At 36.6% G+C, this 27,007-nt stretch overlaps 1 pseudogene and 1 gene segment (V, D, J or C); both read left to right on the plus strand.

Moving 5' to 3' along the window:
• LOC127687769 (Ig heavy chain V region 3-like) overlaps positions 1-27,007 on the plus strand; it is a 906,657-nt gene that overhangs the window by 233,095 nt on the left and 646,555 nt on the right.
• On the plus strand, positions 5,586-6,125 carry LOC127686819 (Ig heavy chain V region 23-like; annotated as a pseudogene).

A 27,007-nucleotide genomic window follows, 5' to 3' on the forward strand; every position in this document is an offset into this window, starting at 1 on the left:
AATGGATAAAGATTTTTACAAACTCTACATCTGGTAGAGCGCTAATTTCCAATATATACAAAGAACTCATGAAGTTAGACTGCAGAGAAACAAACAACCCTATTAAAAATGGAGTAGAATGTTAAACCAGGAATTCTAAACTGAGGAATACCTAATAGGTGAGAATCACCTTAATGTTCAATATCCTTAGTCATCAAGAAAATACAAATTAAACCAATCGTGAGATTCCAACTCTTACCAGTCAAAATGGCTAAGATCATGATCTCAGGTGACAGCAGATACTAGCAAAGAGGTGGAAAAGAAGAACACTTCTTCTTTGCTTGTGGGATTGCAAGCTGGTCTAACTACTTTGTCAATCAATCTGTTCCTCAGAAAACTTGTTATAGTACTATCTGAGGACCATGCTATACCACTGAATATTCTTCTGGATATATCCTGAGCTTATACCCAGAAGCTCCAATATTTAATAATTATATATGCCCCACTATATTCATAGCAGACTTATTTATAGTAGCAAATAGCTAGAAAGAACCCAGATGTCCCTCAACAGAGGAATGGATACAGAAAACATGGTACATTTACACAATGGAGTACTAGTCAGATATTAAAGACAATGAATTCATGAAATTCCTAGGCATATGGATGGAACTAGAAAATATCATCCAGCATTAGATCACCCAATCACAAAAGAATACACATGATATGCACTCAGTGATAAGTGGATATGAGCCCAGAAGCTAGGAATAACCAAGACATAATTCACAGACAACACGAAAGTGTGGATACTTTTGTACTTCTTAGAAGAGCAAACAAAATACCTATGGGGGATTCAGAAACAAAGTGTGGAGCAGAGCCTGAAGCAAAGGCCATCTAGATACTGCCCCACCTGGTGTTACATCGCATATACAGCTACCAAAGCCAGACACTAATGTGAATGTCAATAAGTGGTAGCTGACAGGTACCTGATACAGCTGTTTCCTGAGAGGCTTTGCTATTGCCTGAGAAACACAGGGGGAATGCTCTCATCCCACCATTGGACTGAGCTCAATGTCCCCCATGGAGGAGCTAGAGAAAGGATCCAAGGAACTCTAGGGGCTTGCAGCCCCATAGGAGGAACAAAAATATGAACCAACGAGTATCCCCAGAGCTTCTGGGGTTAAACCACCAACCGAAGTATACACCTGGATGGACCCATGGCTCCAGCTGCATATGTAACGGAACGTGACCTTGTCAGACATTAATGAGAGGAGATGCCCTTGGTCAGTTCACCAGTATAGGGGAATGCCAGGACAGGGAAGCAGGCATGGATGGATTGGTGAGCAGTGGGAGGATGGATGAGATAGTGGGTTTTGAATGGGAAACCATGAAATGGGATAACATTTGAAATAAAAATAAAGAAAATATCTAAAAAAATTTAAAGAATTGAAAGAGTGAAATATGCATTGAAATTACAGATGAAATATGCAGTGTGAAATATTCATACACATGTAAATTCTAATCACACATAAATTGTTGATTTTATCTTTAGAATGAATTTGCTTTTCTTTGACATTTTTATTTTTGTGTGAAATATTTAATGATCATATCTACCTCGTTATAACCTTCTGGCTTCAATTGGTAATTTTCAATAAATCTCTGACTACTTTTATTTCATTAACTCACAATATTGTGTGTTAAATCAGTGCTATGTATATACACATACATGTGCCATTCAGTAGTACATAAGCAATACCTAGAATACTTCCAAAGGAAAAAAAAAGTATATTTTTATCTTCAATTATCAAATGCCAATAGATCTAAAACTTTGTGTTTGTTCTTGGAAGTCTCTCTCTATGTTATTGTAATATTTTAAAAACCTGGTTACCCATTTTTGGTAGGGAAAGCAGAGAACACATGCACTAAGGTGGATGTGTTAACCTGAGATGAAAATATGTGAAATCCAACCCTCACATTCTCCCATGCTGATCCAAGCAAAAAGAATTATATGGCTAAACTTAGAAGTAAACACATTTGCTTCTCAGCTATTTCACACATTTGCATGATTTAATTTTGACTCACTTGTTTTATTCAGGTTTTGTGGTTTTTATTATAGCTGCTAAGAGTTCATGTGTACAATGCCCGTGTGCAGTCCTGACTCATTATGGAGGGATTCTCATTACAGGTCTCTGAACACAGAGTGCTCTGAAAACAGAATTCTATGCTCTGAATACTGGTGTTCTGCACCAGGTGTACTCTGATGAAGTCAGGAAAAGCTTCTTATCTACTGTCAATACATTTTTAGAAATGGGAACTCATAGAACTGGATCCAACTGCCAGCAAGGCTGAACCTAGCTTCAAGAGAGACATTGTAGTAATATTGTTACAACTTAAAATTGCTGATGCATAAATCATTATCCCAAGGTTAACTAGAGACATCTCTCTCTTCAGTGGAACTCTGTCAACCCTGAAGTTACTTGGATATTTTTTTTTCTTATGCCAGGTACTGCATCTTCCCTGTAAGCCTTGAAAAACCTATTTTCCAGGGATCTTATGACCAGCAGGGGGCACAATAAGGCGAGGAATCCCCATAGAGCGATGAGGTCAGTGTGGAGTGGACTCTGTATCCTCTATGTTTTTCTTTACTAAGTGTACTAAATGATATGCACTGCAGTGATTAACGTGATATCTCCATACTCAAACACAGTAAAGATTTTCTACTAAACAGTTTGTCGATTTATGTTCACTTGTTTTTATTTGTTTTTTGTAACTTGGAAAAAAGCAATGCAAGGTATTCTAATAAGTGAATTCCCCACCCCAAACTATTTCCAGATCCTAAGTACCTCCATATTCAAGAAAACACATATTTGTTTCTTTTTTGAATATAAGAAAAAAACAGAAATTAATTTAAAGGGGGATTCAAAACAAAAAGAAACAAAACAAAAAACAAAAATCAAGACAAACAGAGCAAGCTAGAGAGAGAGAGAGAGAGAGAGAGAGAGAGAGAGAATCACAACTGTGTAATCATGATAATATGGGCAAAACATAAATGAGACAGAGGAGTTGAACAAGGCAATATTAGAAAAAATGTCTGCAAAAATTCAACTGAGGTTTTTTGTTTTGTTTTGTTTTTTGTTTTGTTTTGTTTTATTTTTATATTATTTATTTATTTATTTGCTATCAACTGATAAGCATGTCTTCATGATTACCTGTTCTTAGCAACCCCTGTGAGACTCCACTGCAGAAAACTAATTATTCCTTTACATGTGAGAGTCAACCACAATTCTTTTTGTTTAGGGCTGATATCCTGTTCCATTTCCTTCTCCCAACATGAGGATTTTTTTTATCTAGGTTGATTTGATTCAGGCTCTGTGCCTGCATCCACAGTCTCTGTAAATTCATATGTGCATCAGTTCCACTATTTCTGGAAGACACTCTTTCCTTGGAGTTATGCAAGTGCTCTGGCGCTTATAATCTGTTCAATTTTAAAACCAAATGCTCTCACTTTCTATCTCTATTTTACTATATCATCTTTGTAAATTCCTCGTACTCTAAAAATCCAATTCTACTCTCCCAGCTTTTGCAATTAAATACACCAATCACAATATTGAAATCTTAGGTATGAATGAGAACATGAAGCACCTGCCACATGGACATGGGATGACTTATTCAGTATATTTTTCCAGTTCCATATATTTATAGATCAGTTAATTCATGTTTTATCACTGAGTAATATTTGCTTTTCTCTATGTACAAAATTTTCTTTTTTTAATTTATGCTTTATTAGAAATGTGGGATGATTCCTTCCTCTATATTCTGTTAAAAGATCATGAATAACATGCTGTGAATAAACATTAATGTATGAGCATTTCTACAGTAAGATGTAGAGTCATTTGAGTACTGTGTGAGAGGTTAATTGCTGGGAAACACCATAATTTTATTTATTTATTTTTTTGCCAATTGTCCTAGGAAAGTCTTCATTCCAGGGAAGTGTGGTTAAAGCCCATGTTTAAAGATGATATAGTACCTGGGTATACTGCTAATGCTCATGATGTCAAACTGCCTTATAAATATTTATATTTATACCCAGTAGACTGTCTGAGCCTTGGTCACAGAGGCTCATATGTGCTATTTGTAAAGAATGATGCACACATTGATGAGTGGTTAGACTGTTGTGAACGATTGACAGAGTATTCAGCAACATGTGATTCAATGACACCAACCTCTCATGCAAGAATCAAGAACTGTCATAAATCATGGAAAAGAATATAAAATACAGAGAATAGGGTTAAAGGATATGAAGTCTTATCTCCATTTAATGTCTCTGATTTTGAGACTGTCTTAATACAGTTATATCTAGTTGCATACACCTTTTCGAAAACATTATAAATTTCTGATTCATTTCTGTATATATATATATATATATATATATATATATATATATATCCATGCCTCAAAGTAAAATTCTTTGTTTACACATCAATAGCTTACATCTATAATCTAGTGAATCATAATAGTATGGTAATACTCATTGTCCTATAAATATTTAACCACATTTATTTTTATTAATTTTAGTGAATTTTGAAGTATGACCTGTAATAAAGGCCAACATTACTTGCATTTATCTGAGAGAACTTTCATTTTGGGGGTCTATTTATAATTTTTGAAAAGCATATTCTTTAATTGAAACAGAAAGTAAAAACATTTTATAAGAAAATTGAAGATTTACGTGGAAAACATTTGTGATAAAATAGAGGAGATATATAGAAAAACCCGTTAAAATTGACAATCTTCATAGAAAATTAAAGAGCAAAATGGTAGACATAAAGACATTTCAAAATTAATTGAAAAGATGAAATATAAGCATTTTATGTTAGAATTGAATATTTATGTGGGAAATGTCAATTTTACCTGAAAATGTTTATAATTCTACTTTCAATCAATTTAGAATTATTTTTATGCCTACCATATTATGTGTATAATTTCCATGATAATCTTAAATTTTAAGATGTATTTCTATATATTTCTTTAGTTTTATCAGAAATATTTTCCATGTAAATCCTCAACTTTATCAGAAAATGTTGATAATTCCACTTTCAATCAACTTAGGAATACTTTTATCATTTCCATTATTATACCTATATAAAATTTCCTGTGATAATCTTCAATTAACATATTTTTCTACATTTTTCTGAAAGAAGTATCTAATAATCAAAAGTTAGCTATTTTTGGAATTTACCATCAAAATCATCAGCAGCATCATCATCATCATCATCATCATCTTCATCTTCATCATCATCACAAAGCACTATCTGTAAATCCATGTGTTAACATTGTGACAAAGTGGAACCACAGATTCAGGGCAAAAATTTATTGAGAGATTAACCCCTGAAGTTACAGTCACCACATGTTTCCAGGGCTCAGGGATAGTATATTGGATACACTTCCTCAAGTATTAGGTCTTGGACCTGAACATTCTGCTACCTGATCTATGTGCCTTTTCAGTCTTTCTATGACTTCTTCTCCAGGTAGACTAGATTCTTACCTAAGAAGTACCCTGCTCATGAATATGCAAATTACCACAGTCCATGTGAGTAAATACAGGGACATCCACACCCTGAAAACAACCTATGATAAGTGTCTTCTCCACAGTCAATGAAAACACTGGCTCTAACCATGGCATGGACCTGGGACATTCTCTTTCTCCTGTCAGTCACCGCAGGTAAGGGGCTCTGCAGTTACAAATCTGAAAAGGAGACAGGACTTGAGGTGACAATGACATCTACTCTGCCTTTCTCTACACAGGTGTCCAATCGCAGGTCCAACTGCAGCAGTCTGGGGCTGAGCTGGTGAGGCCTGGGGCTTCAGTGAAGCTGTCCTGCCAGGCTTCTGGTTACACATTCACAAGTTACTGGATGCACTGGATAAAGCAGAGGCCTGGACAGAGCCTTGAATAGATTGGAGAGATTAATCCTGGAAGTGGTAATACTAACTACAATGAGAAGTTCAAGGGCAAGGCCACACTGACTGTTGACACATCCTCCAGCACAGCCTACATGCAACTAAACAGCCTGACATCTGATGACTCTGAGGTCTATTACTGTGCAAGACACGGTGTTATAACCACATCCTGAGTGTGTCAGAAACCCTGGAGGAGCACGAAGCTGCCCGAAGAATGACATGACTGAAAGGTTAATCTTTAAACTTGCTCAGAAATTGTAATTTTGAGTGTCCATTTATTGACTCCTTTTCACATTCCTATAATGGCTTTCTCATCTTTGTAAACATCGATCTATAAAGTGATGCTGCTGAGGATGAACCTACAGTTCACCATCCCTTGTTAATCTCTTCACCAGTGATTACCTCCATGGATACATTTCTTATTCAATAAAACCATAAAATTAGAAATTGATGGTTATGCATGATAAAAATATCACTGGATCCTGAGAGAGCAGAACTGTTTTAAATTGTTAGGGATAATATATAATATGAGTTTGACCTATAAAAACCAAATCATCAGTATCTGTGCAAACAAATGCTCCTTCATAGCCTTATGTAATAAGTGATCTCAGGTATGTTGCTATTTGTGGCCATGTGCTCCAGCAGAAATTTCAGTCTCTTATATTGTCAGAAATATTATATCAGAATGCTGAGGCATGCAAATATAATACCTCTAGGTTGGTCAAAATATCACTAAATCACTTTCTATCAAACTCTTTTACAATCACATTGTATCTACCTGTTAAATTATGTATGTTCTGAGATTATACGTGTTTGGTCCCATATTTATTTCCTCTGATATTCAGTAGAGATTTCTACAGTTACTAGCCTCTTTAGAGCATGGGCCAATACTGATACAGCATCAATTCTCACAGTCCATTGCATACCTGTTACTCAGCTTTGTTCTGTAGAGAATTTGTGAACATGTGAGTTTGTATCCACATGGGTTACTTATATTTGTTTTTGGTGACTTTTCTTCTGTTTATTCATATTGTACTATTCCAGTTTTGTTTTACTTTTTATTTATCTATCTTTGTTTTCCTTTTATTACATCAATATTCTTTTTTGTTTTCTAATTAAAGAAACAAAATCAACTTGGGATAAAATTTGGTGGTATTGGGGAAGGGAAGTCAGTATTCATAGTATATTGCAGGAACAAATGCATTTTCAATAGAAATAAAAAAGAGAACTTTAGGCAGCCTGCCTGGGTTCCTTCTGCACAAGGGAGCTAGGCTGCTCTACAGATGTCTGGGCACATATCCTTCAGGGAAGCCTCTGACCTGCAGGGAGTCCCGCTGTTAGACAGAGCTCTGGTCTGAGGTCACCACCATCTTGGATCCTGTGACAAAGTGGCCAGCTCAGTCAGTGAAGCTTCTGACCTGCAGGGAGACAGTTGTTAGATCAAGGCCTGGTCCGAGGTCACAACTATCTTGGATCCTGTGACAAAGCAGCCAGCTCAGCCAGGTACTCAGAGGACACCAGAGTGAAGGATTGCTGAGGACACAGCCTGCCTGGCTTCCCACCTTATGAGGGAGCTGGGCAGTTCCACAGCTGCCTGGGTACATATCCTGAGTGGAGTATCTGACCGGCAGGAAGTCCCGCAGTTAAAGAGAGCCCAGTGGTCTGAGGTCCCCACCATCTTGGCACCTGTGGCCAAGCAGCCAGCTCAGGCAGAGACCTGTGCCACATATGACATGGGGAATAGCCCACATCCTGATACTCTCTAGAGAACCATCAGGAGCAGGTTAATTGCCACTGCCCCTTTCCATGGATGTGGTGGATCTTGGCCACATCTGACATGGGAAAGATCCTATTTCCTGATACTCTCTAAAGAATGAACAGGAGCAGGCTATTCGGTAGAAGTGGGATATTCAAGAACTAGCATCAGCAGAGCATTGGTTATCAATCAGCAAGCCCTGTCCTGGGCAGTTTGCCCTACAGAGTGATCAGTGTTTGGAGGGGGTCCTCACTGTATCCACCATCTTCACTACCTGGTGGATCAGACAGGCAACACCAGGTACATATAGACCATCCAAGTATAGCATTGCTTGGGACAAGGCACACTAGGGGTCCAACAGCACCAAAGAGTAGGGCATCACATCAGCAATCTGTGCCAGGGGAAAGCCAGTCATTCAGGGGTGTGGAAATACCCTTACAGGCACACAGGAGGTCCAAGCACCAGCCAGTGACAGCAGGGCCAACTAACGCCAGAGAAAACCAGATGGCAAAAGGAAAATGCAGGAACATTACTAACAGAAATCAAGGCAATATGGCAGCTTCTGAACCCAATTATCCAACAACAGCAAGTCCTGGATACCACAACACACTAGAAAAACAAGATTTGGATTTAAAACCACTGGTCATGATGCTGTTAGAGGAACATGAAAAGGACATAAATAAATCGCTTAAAGAAATACAGGGGAACATGACTAAGTTAGAAGCCCTTACTATGGAAACACAAAAATCACTTAAAGAAATTCAGGAGAATATGGATCAACAGATATAAGCCTATAAAAAGGGAACACAGAAATCACTTAAAGAAATGCAGGAGAAATTGAGTCAACAGGAAGAAGTTGTGAAAGAGGAAACACAAAAATCTATTAAAGAAATACAGGAAAAAAAAACACAGAAACATGTGAAGGAACTGAGGAAGACCATCCAGGATCTAAAAACAGCTGTAGAAACAACTAAGAAATCACAAAGGGAGACAATTTTGGAGATTGAAAACTTTGGGAAGAAATCAGTAGCCATAGATGCAAATATCAACTACAGAATACTACAAATAGAAGAATATCAGATGCAGAACATGCCATAGAAACCATTGACTCAACAGTGAAAGAAAATGCAAAAAGCAAAAAGCTTGTAACCCAAAACATCCAGGAAATCCAGGACACAATGATAAGACCAAACCTAAGGATTATTGATATAGATGAGAGTGAAGATTTACAACTTAAAGGGCTAGCCAATATCTTCAACAAAATTATGGAAGAAAACTTTTCTAACCTAAAGAGAGAGTTGCCCATGAATATACAGGAAGCATCCAGAACTCCAAACAGACTGGACATACCTCCTGTCACATAATAATCAAAACCCCATATGTACTAAACAAAGAAAGAATATTAAGAGAAGAGAAAAAGGCCAAGTAACATATAAAGGAAGACCTAATAGAATTACACCAGATTTCTCATCAGAGACCATAAAAGCTAGAGGATCCTAGACAGATATCATACAGACTCTAAGAGAGCACAAATGCCACCCAAGACTACTATATCCAGCAAAACTCTCAATCACCATAGATGGAGAAAGCAAGATAGTTCATGACAAAGCCAAATTTACACAATATCTTTCGACAAACCCAGCTCTATGAAGGATAATAGGTGGAAAACACCATTACAAAGAGGAAAACTACACCCTGGAAAAAGCAAGATATTAAACTTCTTTCATCAAACCCAAAAGAAGATAACCACTCAAATATAAAAATAACCTAAAAATGACAGGAAGTAATAATCATTATTCCTTAATATCTCATAACATCGATGGACTCAATTCCTCAATAAAAAGACATAGACTAACAGACTGAATTCATAAACAGGACCTTACATTTTGCTGCTTACAGGAAATATACCTCAGTGACAAAGAAAAACACTACCTCAGAGTAAAAGGCTGGAAAACAATTTTACAAGCAAGTGGTCTTAGGAAACAAGTAGAAGTAGCCATTCTAATATCAGATAAAATTGACTTTCAACCTAAAGTCATCAAAAATCCACCAAGAAGAACTCTCCATTCTGAACATCTATGCACCAAAATCAAAGGCACCCTCATTCATAAAATAAACTTTCCAAAATCTCAAAGCACACATTGCACCTAACATAATAATAGAATAATTGTGGGTGATTTCAACACTCTACTCTCCTCAATGGACAGATCAGGAAAACAGAAACTCAACAGGGACATAGCGAAACTAAATAAAACATTGGGCCAATTGTATTTAACATACACACACACACACACACACACACACACACACACACATATATATATATATATAAATGTTATATATATATATATAAATGTTATATATATATATATATATATATATATATATATATATATATATATATATATATATATATATAACATTTAATCCTAAAGCAAAAGAATATACCATTTTCTCAGCACTTCATGGTACCTTCTCCAAAACCAATATTATAATTGGTCACAAGACAGTCATCAACAAATATAAGAAAAGCAAACTAATCCCATGCCTCCTATCAGATCACTATGGAATAAGAGTGGTCTTCAATAGCAACAACAACAACTACAAAAACAAACAAACAAACAAACAAAAATCCAGAAAGCCCACGTACACATGGAAGCTGACCAATACTCTACTCAATGATACCTTGGCCAAAGAAGAAATAAACAAAGAAATCAGAGATTTTTTTTTAGAATTTAATGAAAATTAAGGCACAACGTATCCAAGTCTATGGGACACAATGAAAGCCATCCTAAGAGGAAAACGCATAGCCCTTCGTGCCTCCAAAAAGAAACTGGAGAAAGCATACACTAGCAGCTTAATGGCAAACCTGAAATCCCTGGAACAAAAAGAAGCTAATTCACCTATGAGGAGAAGAAGACAGGAAAACATCAAACTCAGGGCTGAAATCAATCAAGTTGAAACAAAGAGAACCATGCAAAGAATCCACAAAACAGGAGCTGTTCCTTTGAGAAACTCAAGATAGAAAAACCCTTAGCCAGACTAACCAAAGGGCAAAGAGACAGTATCCAAATTAACAAAATTAGAAATGAAAATGGAGATAAAACAAGAGAAACTGTGAAAACTCTAAAAATCATCAGATCCTACTACAAAAGCCTATATGCAACACAACTGGAAGATTTGGAGAAAATGGACAATTTCCTAGACACATACCCATCTAAATAGTTCCATAACCCCTAAAGAAATAGACAGGGTCATAGAAAGTCTTGCAACCAAAAATGCACAGAACAAGATGGGTTTAGCACATTATTCTATCAGAACTTCAAAGAAGACCTAGCACCAATACTCTTCAAATTATTCCACAAAATAGAAACAGAAGTAATACTACCCAATTTGTTCTACAAAGCCACAATTACACTGATACCAAAACCACACAAAGAACTACAGGCCAATGTCCCTTATGAATATTGATGCAAAAATACTCAATAAAATTCTTGCCGATCTAATAATCCAAGAACACATCAAAATGGCCATTCACCATGATCAAGGAGGCTTCATCCAAGGGATGCAGGGATGGTTCAATATACTGAAATTCATCAATGCAATCTACGTAAACAAACTCAAAGACAAAAACCACATGGTCATTTCATTAGATGCTGAAAAGCATTTGACAAAATTCAGCATCCTTTCATGCAAAAAGTCTTGGAAAGAACAGGAATTCAAGGCCCATACCTAAACATAGTAAAAGCAATATAGAGCAAATCTGTAGCCAACATCAAACTAAATGGAGAGAAACTTGAAGCAATCCCACTAAAATCAGGGACTAGCCAAAGTTGCCCCCTCTCTCCATATCTTTTCAGTATAGTACTTGAAGTTCTACCTAGAGAGCAACTAGACAAGATAAGGAGATCAAAGGGATACAAATTGGAAAGAAAGAAGTCAAACTATAATTATTTGCAGATGATAATACAGTATAATTAAGTGACCCAAAAACTCCACCAGAGAACTCCTACAGCTGATAAACAGAGAATCCTTCAGCAAAGTGGCCGAATATAAAATCAACTCAAGCAAATTAGTAGCCTTCCTATACTCAAAGGATAAACAGGCTGAGAAAGAAATTAGAGAAATGTCACCATTCACAATATCCACAAACAATATAAAGTATCTTGGTGTGACTCTAACCAAACAAGTGAAAGATCTGTATGGCAAGAACTTCAGGTCTCTGAAGAAGGGAATCGAAGAAGACCTCAGAAAATGGAAAAAATCTTTCATGCTCATGGATTGGCAGGATTAATATGGTAAAAATGTCCATCTTGCCTAAAGCAATATACAGATTCAAAGCAATCCCCATCAAAATCACAACTCAGTTCTTCATAGAGTTAGAAAGAGCAATTCTCAAATTCATCTGCCATAACAAAAAACTCAAGAGAGCTAAAACTATCTTCAACAACAAATGATCTTTAGGAAGGATAAGTATCCTGGACCTCAAGAAGTACTACAGAGCAATAGTGTTAAAAACTGCATGGTATTGGTACAGTGACAGGCAGGTCGATCAATGGAATAGGATAGAAGACCCAGAAAGGACCCACACACACCTTTGGTCACTTGATCTTTGACAACGGAGGTAAAACCATCCAGTGGAAAAAAGATAGCCTTTTCAACAAATGGTGTTGTTTTAACTAGAGGTCAGCATGCAGAAGAATGTAAATTGATTGATTCTTATCTCTTTGCACTAAGCTCAACTTTGCACTACGTAGATCAAAGACCTCCACATAAAACCAGACACACTGAAACTAATAGAAAAGAAACTGGGGAAGATCCTTGAGGAGATGAGCACAGGGGAAAAGTTCCTGAACAGAGCACTAATAGCTTATGCTCTAAGATCAAGAATTAACAAATGGGACCTCATAAAATTATAAAGTTTCTGTAAGGCAAAGGACACTGTCAAAAGGACAAAACTGCAACCAATACATTGGGAAAACATCTTCACCAACCCTACATTTGACAGAGGGCTAATGCCCAATATATACAAAGAACAAAAGAAGACTCCAGAGAGCCAAGTAACTCTATTTAAAAAAGGGGTACAGAGCTAAACAAAGAATTTTCACCTAAAGAACTTCAGATTCCTGAGAAACACCTTAAGCAATGTTCAACATCATTAGTCATTAGGGAAATGCAAATCAAGACAACCCTGAGATTTCACCTCATACCAGTCAGAATGGCTAAGATTAAAAACTCAGGAGACAGCAGGTGTTGCAGAGGATGTTGGGAAAGAGGAGCACTCCTTCACTGCTGATGGGAATGCAAGTTGGTATAACCACTCTGGAAATAAGTATGGCGTTTCCTCAGAAACCTGGGCATGACACTTTCATAGGACCCTGCTATAGCACTCCTGGGCATATATCCAGAGGATTCCTCAGCATGCAATAAGGACACATGCTTGACTATGTTCGTAGCAACCTTATTTATAATAGCCAGAAGCTGGAAAGAACCCAGATGTCCCTCAATGGAGGAATGGATACAGAAAATGTGGTATATTTATACAATGGAATACTGCTGAGCAATTAAAAACAATGAGTTCATGAAATTCTTAGGCAAATTGTTGGAACTGGAAAATATCATCCTAAGTTAAGTAACACAATCACAAAAGAACACCCATGGATTGCAGTCACTGATAAGTGGATATTATCCCAGAAGTTCTGAATACCCAAGGCCCCATTCACATATCAAATGATTCCCAAGAAGAAGGAAGGAAGGTTCCCTGGTCCTGAAAAGGCTTGGTCCAGCATTGTAGGTGAATACAAGGACAGGGAGAAGGGAGGGGGTTGATTGGAGAATGGATTTAGGGAAGAGGGCTTATGGGCCTTATGTTGAGGGGGAACTGGGAAGGGGAAGATCATTTGGAATGTAAACAAAGAGTAGAGAAAAAAAGAGAACTTTAAAAAGTTAATAAATAAACAACTCTGATAATACCATTGTTGAGTAACTATCCCATATGCTCAAGTGTCCATACTTTAGGTTCCATGTCTTTGTTTAAATTGTACAAAATATAATCAGAAGCCAAGCCTGAAAGTATTTAAGGATAATACACTTTTCATATGCATAATTCTAAGGTTTAATGAAATACATAATTAAAACATGTAGGTTTTAGCCCCTTTCATTTTCTCTGCCTCTGCCTCTCTCTCTCTCCCTCTCCTTCTCCCCCCCCCCTCTCTGGGGATATGAGTATGATTGTGTATTCCTATTTGTTTGCTTTTCCTTTTATTATTTTTAGATTCTGTTTTATAATCTTATAAATAAAAAGAGTAGAGCTGGGATCATGAATGCATTGAGGAATGCAAACTAGTAATCAAAATATATTGCATGAAGCCATCTAATTTCTTTCTTTCGTTCTTTTTTTTTTTTTTTTTTTTTTTTTTTTGGTATTTTTGGATTTGGTTTTTTTTCAAGACAGGGTTACTCTGTAAAGCCCTGGCTGTCCTGGAACTCACTCTGTAGACCAGGCTGGCCTCGAACTCAGAAATCTGCCTGCCTCTGCTTCCCAGTACTAGGATTACAGGCGTGTGCCACCACTGCCATCTCTTTTTAATAATGCTTAGAAAATAAGAATTGTAAAACATTAAGAATTTCAGATATCTGTTGTGTAAATTCCCCATATGCTCAAAAGTCTCAGGTCTTTCTTTAAATCTTTAATTTGTATTCAAAATCCAGTACTAAAAAGCATATGTAAAATGTGTAATGCTTAGGTATTGTACAATACAAAAATAAAATACTGGAGTTTTAGCCTCTCTCTCTCTCTCTCTCTCTCTCTCTCTCTCTCTCTCTCTCTCTCTCTCTCTCTCTCTGTGTGTGTGTGTGTGTGTGTGTCTCTCTGTCTTTCTGTGTGTTTGTGTGTGTTTGAGTATGTGTGTGTGCTTGTGTGTGTGCTTTTAGTAATGAATATTTCCACTATTAATCTCTATGAGTACAGAATAATTTTTACTAGGAATTATTTCACTTCTTGAGGGCATCCCTGCAGGTGTCATAGAGGAAAAAAAAATCATGTGAAGTTGAGAATGAGACTGTGGTGCAGATTGACTTTGTCAACCTGGATTGGGCTTTGAGGAGTCTGAGCACAGACTGTTCAATGTAGGTATATTTCAAGTTAATAGTGGAATTTGGAAAAGGGTCTCCAGGAAACAATAATTTCCATACTCTTTCCAAATCAAGTAGCACAGTAAAGCTTATGGGATGGTCATATACAAAATCTTTAATAAATTTCTCATGACCATGAATATAGTCCTATTGACATAGCTTAGAATCTAGTATGGTCTCTGAACAACAGATTACAGCATGCTATAAAATGCACGTGGCAGCTCCCCTAAGGCTTGTAATGATCTAACTATGAACGAGTCTGGGACACTCATGCTGGGAAACTAGTATGTGCTCTGTCTCCCCAAATAACAAAGGATCACTAGTTTGTTATGAATCTCCATTCTCAGCTTTCTGAATGGAGTGCAGTTATTTTTTTACTCCTTTCTTGAGAAGCTATCTTTGTCTGTCTAAAATTCCTGGAACAAAAACAGCAGGATAGTGGAGTAAAAAAAAAAAGATAAAACACATAAAATTGGATAGAAATTGTAAAAAGTTGAAACAAAGACACACACACACACACAGAGAGAGACACACAAACTCATAAACTGCAGCTCTATAACCATGGTATATATTCCAAAGTCATGTGCAATAAAATTAATCAAGAAAACAGTGGGAGCAAATATCCAAAAATAAAAAATAAAATAAAAACACTATTGAGTTCATTTTGTGTTGGCCTTCAACTGTTAGACTGGTGTCCATCATTAAAATTTGATTTATAAACATAATAATGCTCCATTAGAGAAAGCTAATTTTTCCTTTGGACATGAAAACCAGTTTTTAAATCTTGTTTAAGCATGAGAATCTGTGGCTATGTCTTTCTGTCAACACTGGGTCTTCATGTGGATTGAGTTTGTGTGTGCATACTCTGTGCATGCTGTCACAGTCTCTCTTCGTTCATATGTGCATGATTCCTCTTATATCAGGAAGTCAGTTTCCTTGGGAGATCCACTGTCCTCCCACATATGTACCTTTGTTCAAAGACTACTACATTAAAATAAAATACAAAACTCACCCCTGTGCTTTCTACTCAGCTTTCTGCAAGTGTATAACCCACACAACCATAGAGCATGTCCAGAACCAGACCAGTGAGATAATACTAGTAACTACACTTCAAGTCTTCATATCATCAGTGTTTCACACTTTCCTTACATGTATTATTTTTGACAATAATAATGTATCAGAAGATCCATAAATCCACACTACATTACAAAAATGAAATTAGCCCATCAACATAAAGACATCCCCAAATGTGTACTAGGCAACTAGTACACATTCATAATTCATAATTTTTTGACTATTGGTTTAGAAATAAACATTTAAGTCTTATTTCTTTTTACTCTATAATGTACATTTTTTACTCCCAATATTCGTAATTTGTTTCTTTGTGCTGCATGCATTCTATATCCTCTATATTTTTTACTTCTACTTACACTGAAGATACTAGATTTCATCTTACTGCTTTCTTCACACTTTAATATAGTTTATGCTATACCAATGTCTTAGTCTCCATTTCCCTGAACCATTTCATGTTTGAAATATCATGCTTCATCTACCTGAGATTTCTGCTTTAATTTTAACTCATTTTTACTATATCATATCCTTTTTAATCCTCAGACACCAATAGCCTATTTCTAGCCTCTTGGCCTCTAAAAATTTACAGAACTATTCAATTCAGGGAACCACACATAAAAGAAATCATGAAGCATGTGTTTCTAAGAACCTAGTCACCTTCACTGAGCATCATTCCAGGATCTTCCACATACAATTCATATTTTTACAATGAGGAATATTTCATGGTCTGTTCTACACATATTGTCAGCATTGATTTGCCCTTTCTTATAAATCTAGATGGATTCCATTTCCTAGCTACTGTTCATGGAGAAGCAATAAACATGGAAGTGAATGTGTCTATGTAAAAAAATGTAGTCTTTTGAGCACATACTTGGGAGGGATAGAACTGGGACATAGCCCAGGTTTATTTACTCTTTTTGGTTACATTTTCAAACAGAAACCCAAAGTCAGTACACTACATTAGTTTACACTCATATCAACAATGAGTAAAGATTACAACTTTTCAACATGCATTTCAACATTTTTCTCATTTACATTGCTCTAATTGGGACATTACCTTTCTTTAACCTCCACTTAGCTAAGAATTATAGTACAGGACATAGAGAAACCAGGCTTTAACTCACCAGGACGGTATATCTGCTACTTCAATTTCCTAGTGGAGGACAGTGTCATGAGCTTCCAAGAAACATAAAGACCTCCGTGATCTTATACCTTACCTGAACTAGCAGTTTACATCACCTTTCATGTAAGGTACATCCACTAGCACATGACTGTTGTGTAGTTACCAACTGCTTTCCAATTTGATGCGTGGCCTGTTCCATAGGAAAGACTTCATCCCAGGTAAACATGGTCAAAATCCCATGGCTATAGATAACATAGGCCTAATAGACTCTAGTATTTTTGTTAATGCTCGTTGACAAACTGCCTCATAATAAATGCTTATATGCATTAGACTACTGCTGTTCTCATCACAGAGGCTTCAGAGTGAAGTGTGTTATGATTTATGTAGACACTCATGACTGTTATAATTTAGAGAATGAGGAGATGCAAATATTCATTTTGTTCTACAAATTCATCCCAGCCTTAATCCTGTAGATGCATCCATGGAGGAGAGCACTGAATTCCCATCAACCCTCACTCAGTCATCAACACTAAACATAAAATACTCAAGAAGGAGTTGACACTAAGGTAAGATTTCTTATTCATTTTCAAGTTTTCTAATTAAATTTAACGGGAATCTCTTATGTGAATACTGCTATAGCAGATACTGTATCTATAAATCCTTGCCATTTATAATGGTTGTGTCATGTGTCTAGAACAATAATTTAGAACTCAAGATTTCTACTAGGCATGATAAACATATCCATAAAAAGGTACCAATGCTCCTTGAAGTTCAAGAGAAAGGATCCCTCTCTTTAACCTTCACCACCCTACATCTTATGGCAGGCAGACATCAGTGGCTATGATACTGATTCATTGGAAGAGCAGACTGACTATTGGTGCAAGAGTGTACATAATTCAGGAATCTTCCTAACATAACCCCAGAGCTGTAGGAAGCAGAGCAGAAATCAGTGTTGGAGGTAAATTATCTCCATTTTAGATCCCAGACAGTTATAGACCCCATACACTTGCATCTCTTAGTAAAGAAATGAATGCCACAACTCCTGATATGAATAATAGGAACCATACACATCTCAAATTCCTCACCATTCCAATATTTTCAGAAATTTGCTCTCATAGTTTCAGGACAGCACTGGTGATGGTAAAGCCATGGCAGTAGGGTCCAGGGACACTCAAGCCAAAGTTCTCCATACAAAGAGGTCTTGTTTGGCCCCTGGAGACACAGGGCAGGGACTAAGGAAAAAAGCCAAGAAAGAAAGGAAATGGGTAAGTGAACAATGGAGAGGAAGTATTTGTCTCTGAATGTGACAAAGGAAAAACTTCATATGCATAGGAAAACGGCTGTTTATGAAGGTAAAGTGGGATGACCTATGTTAAGATAAGGGATTTATTTTTAATTGGACATACTAATTAGGATATGCAAGGGGGCATTGATTGATTGATTGATTGATTGATTGTTTTTTTCATTACAATTGCTTTCATCTCCCCTGGTACCCCACAAAAGGTTCCTTCTTCTATTCCATTCCTTTCTCTTCTGAGACTGTAGGTGTACCATTGGACATCCCCCAATCTGGGCACATCTTGAGACACCTGACACATATATGGTAGAGGACTGACTGGTCTTGCTTCAATGCGAGATGTACATAACCCTCAAGATACTTGAAGCCCCTTGGTTTGGGGAAGCCTGGTGAGGAGTTTGGGGAACCTCCTTTTGAAGACAGGTGGGGGAGGAAATGTGGGAATCTGGACCCAGAGGGTGGCAATGACTGGACTATAGAAAATAAAAGTAATAAAAAATAAATAATAAAATTTACAATATATTCTGATCACTGATATCCGTTCCATATCTGCCACTCACCTGGCTATTCAAATTCTTTCTTTCTTTCTTTCTTTCTTTCTTTCTTTCTTTCTTTCTTTCTTTCTTTCTTTCTTTCTTTCTTTCTTTCTTTCTTTCTTTCTTTCGTATAGAACAGAGTTTACTCAGGACATGTGGAGGGGAGTTAGGGTAGTAGAGATAGAGTAAGGCAGAGAGAAGGAGAGAGTAGAGATGTAGAAGATAGCCATGACCATGTGGAAGGGGAAAAGGGAATGGGGAAGGGAAGAGCTCAAGTGGGCACAAGGACAGAAAGAGAGGCAAAAGAGCAAGAGCCACATTAATTTTTTATATAAAGATAATACATATAAAAAGTGAATAAGAAAATTTTAAAAAGATAAAATATGCACACACAGAAACCCACACACACACACACACCTATTAAAACTCTACTCTGTAACAATGATATTATATTCCAAAGGCACATGCAATAAAATTAATGCAGAAAACAATCTGAGTCAATGTCTACAAAAACACTCTTTAGTTCATTTTGTGTTGGTCTTCTACTGTTAGACTTATGTTCATCATTAAATGTGATTTATAAACCCAACAATGCTCCACTGGAGAAAGCTATTTTTTCCTTTGGTCATGAATTCCAAATTCTAATCTTCTTGTTTAAGGGTGAGAGTCTGTGGCCATGTCCTTCTATCAACACTGGTTCTCCATAAGGATTGAGTTTGTGTGTGCATACTCTGTGAATGCTGTCACAGTCTCTGTTGGATCATATGTGAAGATCATACATATATCTTGGTACATGTGTGTACTGTTCTCACCATAAAATATAAGTATAAAAAACATTACAACATGGATGGGAAGGAATATCTGGGGGAACCATATCAAGCTGAAAGTCTATTGCTAATAGATGATTGACTAGGTAAGTTTAGCTTCTTTTTGGGGAATTTTTCTGTTGATTTTCTATATACTAGTGAATAAGAATATTACTACAGGTGTATGAATATTATTCATTGTACTCACCATATGATTAGTTAATGAAGCAAAACGGATCAGGTTTTTTGGGCAGAGAATCTTAGTGGATACTCCCAAGGCAAATTAGAGAATCATAGTGGTGGGAGTTAATCATGGAATGTTTTATTTGTGAATGAAACTTATAAAGAAAAAAGTCATTCTATAAAGTAGAAATATCAATTTTATATATGCTTAGCATTTTTATAAAAGTGTATTCTGTACATTGTGAATATTTCTTCTTTAACCTCTACACTTACATTTTGCTTCCTATTTTCATGTTGTTATACTAGAAATTTCATTTTATACATCCCTATAATTTTGTATAAATCAGTCTATAAAACAGTGTGTTATCTAAGCAGTACAAATAAGACACTCATTTAATGTCTGTTGTTTCCAATATGGTATTAATTAATATAGTTATCCCCTGTTGCATCCATTTTCTTAAAATTGACATAAATTTCCTATACTTTCTGAAGAAAACTTGTATTGCATTATACATATAAACATGGAATCTTTATCCAAACTTCTGCTGATAGAATGAAGTTTAAATCCATAATTTCATCATTTTGGTGGTGCTGCAATAATCCTTTATGTCTAAGAATTTCTGAAGTTTGTTTACTTTCAGTCATCTTGTTGAGTGTTTTCCTATATAACATTTTAGAAAGGAAAATGTTAATTATAAATTATATATATATATATATATATATATATATATATATATATATATATATATATATATATATATATATATTGCAAGGATGCTGTAAATTCAGTAAACTTAGCTATGTTTGAAATTTCCTTTAGAGAGTCTTATTAGGGTGCATTGATGCCTGGCAGGAGCCTGACATTGACCAAGGACAATGACAAGGGCTTCAGGCAGGAATCTGTCATTAGCCAATCACAAGGGAGTAAGCTCAAGCAGAAAGCTGACATTAGGGCATGACAGGAAAGTTAAGTTTAGGCAAGAACCTGATATTAGGCTGTAATAGGGAAGTAGGTTAAGGCAGGGATTTTAATTTTAGGGTGGAATGAAAGAAGTAGGCTTCAGGCAGGAGTTTGGGCTTTGGACGAGGAGGTAGTCTCAGGTATTTTGATCATTCTTACACACCCTTGAAAGTAAATGTCACTGTGAATTAATTTTGGGACTTTGCTGTTTAAAGTCCCAATTTTGCCTTGACAATTTTGTTTTTACTGGCTTGTTTGTTCCTCATTGTACTACTGTCCATCTTAATTCCTGCATGTAATTAATTTGGTATAAAAGTGATTGGAAATTATTATTATTATTATTATTATTGCCCTTCAGTCTCAGAATTGACAGGGGTCATGCTAAAATGTTGTATAATCACTTTTTTTTCTTTTTAATTCTCACTTCTGCAGGAGAAATAATTGACTGACTGAACGGACTTGGTCAATTTCCTATCACTATCATTGTCCTATAACCATTTGCAAATCCACCTGATAACCCTGTTAGCAGTGGAGAAACTGTCCCAAGCTGGAAATAGTTTTAGAGCCTAGGCCATAATGTTATATTCATATCATCTTCAAACTGCTCCTGGAAGGGGTATTGGATGAATTTCCGTAGAGAATATTAGGACTTAGACCTAAGCATCCTGCTCCCTAGTGTTTTCTATTTCTGTTTTTCCAGTAGAACTAGTTCCTTATCTAAGAAGTACCCTGCTCAAGAATATGTAAATCATGGGAATTTGTGGTGGCAAATACAGCACTGTTCACATGCCACAACAACACTTGATCACTGCACTTTCTATAGTGAATGAGAACACAGGACCTCAACATGGGATGGAGCCTGATCATCTTCTTTCTGACAGCAGCAACTACAGGTAAGGCCCTCCCAATTCCAGACCTGAACATGGGCCAAAGTGTTAAGTGACAATGATATCCACTTTGCCTTACCCTCCACAGGTGTCCACATATATTTGGGAATATAGTATAATACAAATTTGACCTGTATAATTCAAGCAAACTCTTGGTAATGAAAAACTCCTTACATAGTCTAAAGTTGTAAGTGACTTCCTGGTGTGTTGTCATCTCTGTCTGTGTAGTCTGTCAGAAGTTTCAGTCTCTTAGAATGCATCAGACATATCTATCACCATCCAAAGTGACATACATATAAGTCTTGCAAGTTGGACAAATGTAATGTTAAATTACTTTTGAAAAACTTCATTTATCAATTCAATGTATGTACATGCTATGTGAGTTATCCTTCGATGTTGGATGTCAATATTTTGTCTCATAAAAACTGGATCAAGGTTTGTTAAGCCACCATTCAGTCACCAGACTTGTGAGAACACAGGCATATAGTGATTTACCACTATCACAGTGGGTTACAAATCTGGAGGTCATCCTTGTGCTACAGAATATTTGTGAATTTGTTTCTCTCTGAATTTATGTGTGTTTCCTGTGCATTGTCTTTGCTGGTTTTCCTTCTGTTTGCATTCTTTGTTCTATTACAGGTTATTTGCGTTTCTGTTAGTTTTTTTCCATTATTTTTAGTTTTTGTTTGTTTTATAATTAGATATAGGAAAGAAGTTGAGGAGTGAAGATCAGGGAGGAGTTGGGGAAGGGGAATCAATAATCATAATAAAGTATATGCAAAAAAAACCCATTTTTCAATAAAAAACACAAAAAAGAATTTTAAGACCCAAAATGTGTCCTATATAGAAGAAACAGAGCGGCAAATATGGAGCCGAGACTGAGGGAATAGCTAACAAATAACAAGCAATAGTTGAGACCCATCTCATGAGGAATCACCAATGCCTGACATTATTGACGATAAACAGATTTACATGCAGACGGTAGCCTAGCCTAACTATCCTCTGAGAGGATCCACCTAGTAGTTGAATGAAGCATAGGCAGGGACCCACAGACAAACTTTGTTTGGAGCTTGGGGATTCATCCATAGGAGTGTTGGAGGAGTGACTGAGTGCTATGAAGTATATAGGAACTCCATAAGATGCCCAAGATAGTCAAATAACCTGTGCTGCTGAGGGCTGTCAGGTACAGAACCACCAAGCAAACAGCATGCACTGGCTAGACCTAGCCCTCTGGCATGTATATAACAGATGTGCTGTTCTGTGTTTGGTCTGCATGTGGATCCTCCAGCAACTGGAACAAGGTCTGAGCCCAAAACTGGTGCCTGCCTGGAATCTTTTCAACTGGCTAGACTGTTTTGTCTGGCCTCAGAAAGAGATAATGCGTTCCTGCTGTGGAAGCTTTATGTGCCAGGGTAGGCAGGATATACATGCAGGCCCACACACTCAGAGGAGAAGAGTAGGTACAAATGAGTGATGAACTTGTATGAGGGGAAACTGGGAGGTGGCCAGCAACCAGGTTTTAAAGTGAATAAACAAATAATGGAAAAATTATAAGTAAACCAAGAATTCAGATATCATGTTTTATGTAAATCTTACATAGGCCAAAATTCCTAGACTGTATGTCTCTTGTCTCTGTTTAAATTGTTTGGGGTTTAAACAAAGGCCAAGATTTAATAAGGATTTATAGTAAAAGCATAAATAGAACACATAATATTAAGGTTTCATGAAAAAAGTAAGTAAAATATTTGGGCTTTAAACTGTGTGTGTGTGTGTGTGTGTGTGTGTGTGTGTGTGTGTGTGTGTGTGTGCGTGTGTGTGTCTATATATGTTTATCTGTGCATATGCATGTATCTCTACATTTGTGCATTTTCACTACTAAATTTTCTGTTATTAAGCTCTAAGTGCATATAGCAATTTCTTCTAGGAAAGCCTATTATTTCTTGAGGGCATCCCTGCAGGTGTCAGAGAGGGAAGCACCCCACATGAAGAGATGAGAATGAAACCATGGTGCAGATGACTTGGACCAGACTTGAGGAGTTTAAGCACAGGCCATTTATTGTAGGTATACTTAAACCCAATAGAATATGGGAAAAGTTCTGTAGACAAAACTGATTTCCATAATCATTCCTATTCCAGGTACACAATGAAGCTTAAGGTGCAACTATTTAGTAACATTTTTTAAAATCTTAATGACCCTTAGGATGGGTTCTACAATTAAAAGATTTAGAGTCTAATGTGATCTCGGACCACAGCATAGAGATCAGCAGATCATAAAGTGCATGTGACATCTGCCCTAATGATTGGTAATAGGATAGTGAGTGAAAAGACTGGGATAATAACTTTAAAGAATTGGGGTGATATCTGTCCCTACACATAGCAGAAATGCTACCATATTAAGAACCTCAACTCTCATTTTTCTGGATGTTGTGCAGGTATTTGATTTTATCTTCTCCATTGAGGAGATGCCCTCAATGTTTTATCATCATTAAAACTCATGATTTTTTTCCACTCTGAGTTCAAGTTCTCAGTTAAACACATTTAAACCCGGAAACTATCTCTTATGTTAGTTAATCCTTGTTATGATAAACACAAGATCTGACAGAGCTCACTGAAGTTAGTTCCTAAAACCTATGCCATTCTACTGGACCTGCTACAGAAACTGAAATGCCACAATTTTGAGGCCCTCTCTGTCACAATGAAGACAGTATCTCTCCTTGTAGGATGAATTCAACTCCAATATTAGTACCTGGTATAAGTCTAAAGAAGCACATGAAAGACTTATATAACCTTATATGACACAACTTCACATCTTTGAGGAAAGAAATTGTAGAAGATATCAGAAGAGGGAAAGATCTTCCATGATTATGCATTGGAAGTGTTAACATATTAAAAGTGGCTGTACTACTGAAATCAATCAAAAGGTTCAATTAAATTCTCATTAAAATTTAACACATAATTCATTGCAGACCTCCAAAGGATCATTATTAACTTCATAAAGGATAATTGAAACAAAACAAGATAAGAACAACAAAATGTAAGGACAGATAAAACAATTTTATACATCACAATCCCTGATTTCAAGCTATCTACAGAGATATAGTAAAATATCTAGCATGACATTGGTATAAAAATGGGCAGATTGATCTGTGGAATTGAATCAAAATCTGAGAAGTACATCCCCATAGCTAAACACATGTGGTTTTTGATACAGTAATCAGAAGGATACAATCAAAGAAAGAGTGCATCTTGGACAAATGCTGCTGGTCTTACAGGATGTTGGCTCTTAGAAGAATGCAAATAGATCCATATCTATCATCCTGTACAAAACTAAAGCTTAAAAGACTTAACGTGCTTAACATAAAGCCAATTAAACTGAAGACCTAATAGAAGAGAAGGTTTGGAACTGCTAGATCTCACTGGCACAGGAGAAAACTTTCTGAACAGACAACCATTGCATAGGTGCAAAGACCAAAAATTAGAAAATGGGGTGTCATAAAATTAAATGGATCTGTAACAAAGGCCACTGTGAATAAAGCTACAGAATGGGAAAAGTTTTCATCAGTTGTACGTATGAAAGGGGTCTGATTTACAGAATACATAAAGAACAAAAGGAACAAGGTATCAACAGACCGAATAATTCCATTAACAAATGAAGAATAGATATAAAAATAATGCACAATAAGTAATCTCAAGTGTCAGAGATGTTTAACTTCAAGAGGTGTTTATCATCCTTAGACATTAGGAAAATCAAAGTCAAAATGACTATGAGAGGCCATCTTACTACTGTTGGAATGATTAAGATCAAAACCACAAGTGCCATTCATGCTGGCAAGGATATGGAGCCAGAGAAGCACTCCTCCTTTGATACTGGGTGTACAAACATGTAAGTCAATTTTGTAAATCAGTGTGATTTTTTTCATAAAATTAGGAATGGATCTACCTCAAGACCCAGTTATACTACTCCTGGGCAAATAAGCAGAGGACACTCCATCCCATTATAAGGACACTTGCTCAACTATGTTTAAATCAGATTTATTTGAAATAGACAGAAAGTGGAAACAATCTGCATGTCCCCCAATAAAATAATGGATAAAAACATGTTTTACATATTCTCAACTTGAATTTACCTGGAAAGGCCATGGTAAGGTAAAAATGTAGTACAACAAAAATATTCAAGAATCAAGAAAAGTGACTCTAGTTAATACTCCTAGTAATTGTAAATAAGATAAAGAGCCTGAACAGGGAATTTCCTTAACTGTACAAGTCATCCAATGGAGGGAAAGGGAATATCAATCCAGCCACAAAATCTTTGACCTACAATTTGTCTTTTCTACAAGATGTTCTTGGGTGGTAAACAAACTGTGTCAGAGGACAACCAATGAATAATCTAGCTGGTGGCCATGCCATAAGATGGAGTACACCCTTGACATTACATGATCCAGGATCCAGGGATTAAACAGCTGAGAGACCTAAGATAGGACCATAAGTGACAGACCTAAACCAAACCAAAATACAAACCACAACCAACCAAAAATAATACAAACAATACAATGAACTGATTTATTTCTACTATACTTGAAGATAGGAATCTACCATACTGTTCACCAGAGAGGTTTTATTCAGCAACAAATATAAAGAGATCCAGAGGTACACAACCAAACTTTAGGTGGAGTTTTAGGAATCCTGCACAAGGTGGAGAGGAAAGAATGTAGGAGCTAAGGGGTTCAAAGACACCACAAGAAAACTAAAGAATCAACTATATTGGGATCATAGTGCCTCACAGACCCTAACCTGACAACCAGGAAATCTGCACACATTTGACCTAGATTCTCTGCATTATGTGCTGTGATTGTGTAGCTTTATCTCCTTTGGGATTTCTGATGCTGGGTGCAGGGTCTGTATCTGACATTTTTACCTGCTTTTGGGACCCTGTTCTTCATACTGACTGCTTTTGTCCAATCTTAATATGAGAGAAATTGAGTACATTTTTTTGGGACAGAGTTTCTCTGTGTAGCCCTGGCTGTTAGAGAACACACTTTGTAAACAAGGCTAGCCTCAAACTCAGAAATCCACCTTCCTCTGCCTCCCAAATGCTTGGATTAAAGGTATGCACCACCACTGCCCTGCCTGACTAGTCACATTGCAACTTGATATGTATGCTTAGTTGATATCTCTGGGAGGCTTGCTTTTTTTCTGAATGGAAATGGAAGAGGGGTAGACTGGGAGATTAAGTGAAGCAGAGAACTGGGAGTAGAAGCAGAGGGGGGAAATGCTTTGGGATGAAATATATAAGAGTATGAAACTAAGTGAGATAAT

The sequence above is a fragment of the Apodemus sylvaticus genome, chromosome 6 (assembly GCF_947179515.1).
Source record: "Apodemus sylvaticus chromosome 6, mApoSyl1.1, whole genome shotgun sequence".
Classification (NCBI taxonomy): Eukaryota; Metazoa; Chordata; class Mammalia; order Rodentia; family Muridae; genus Apodemus; species Apodemus sylvaticus.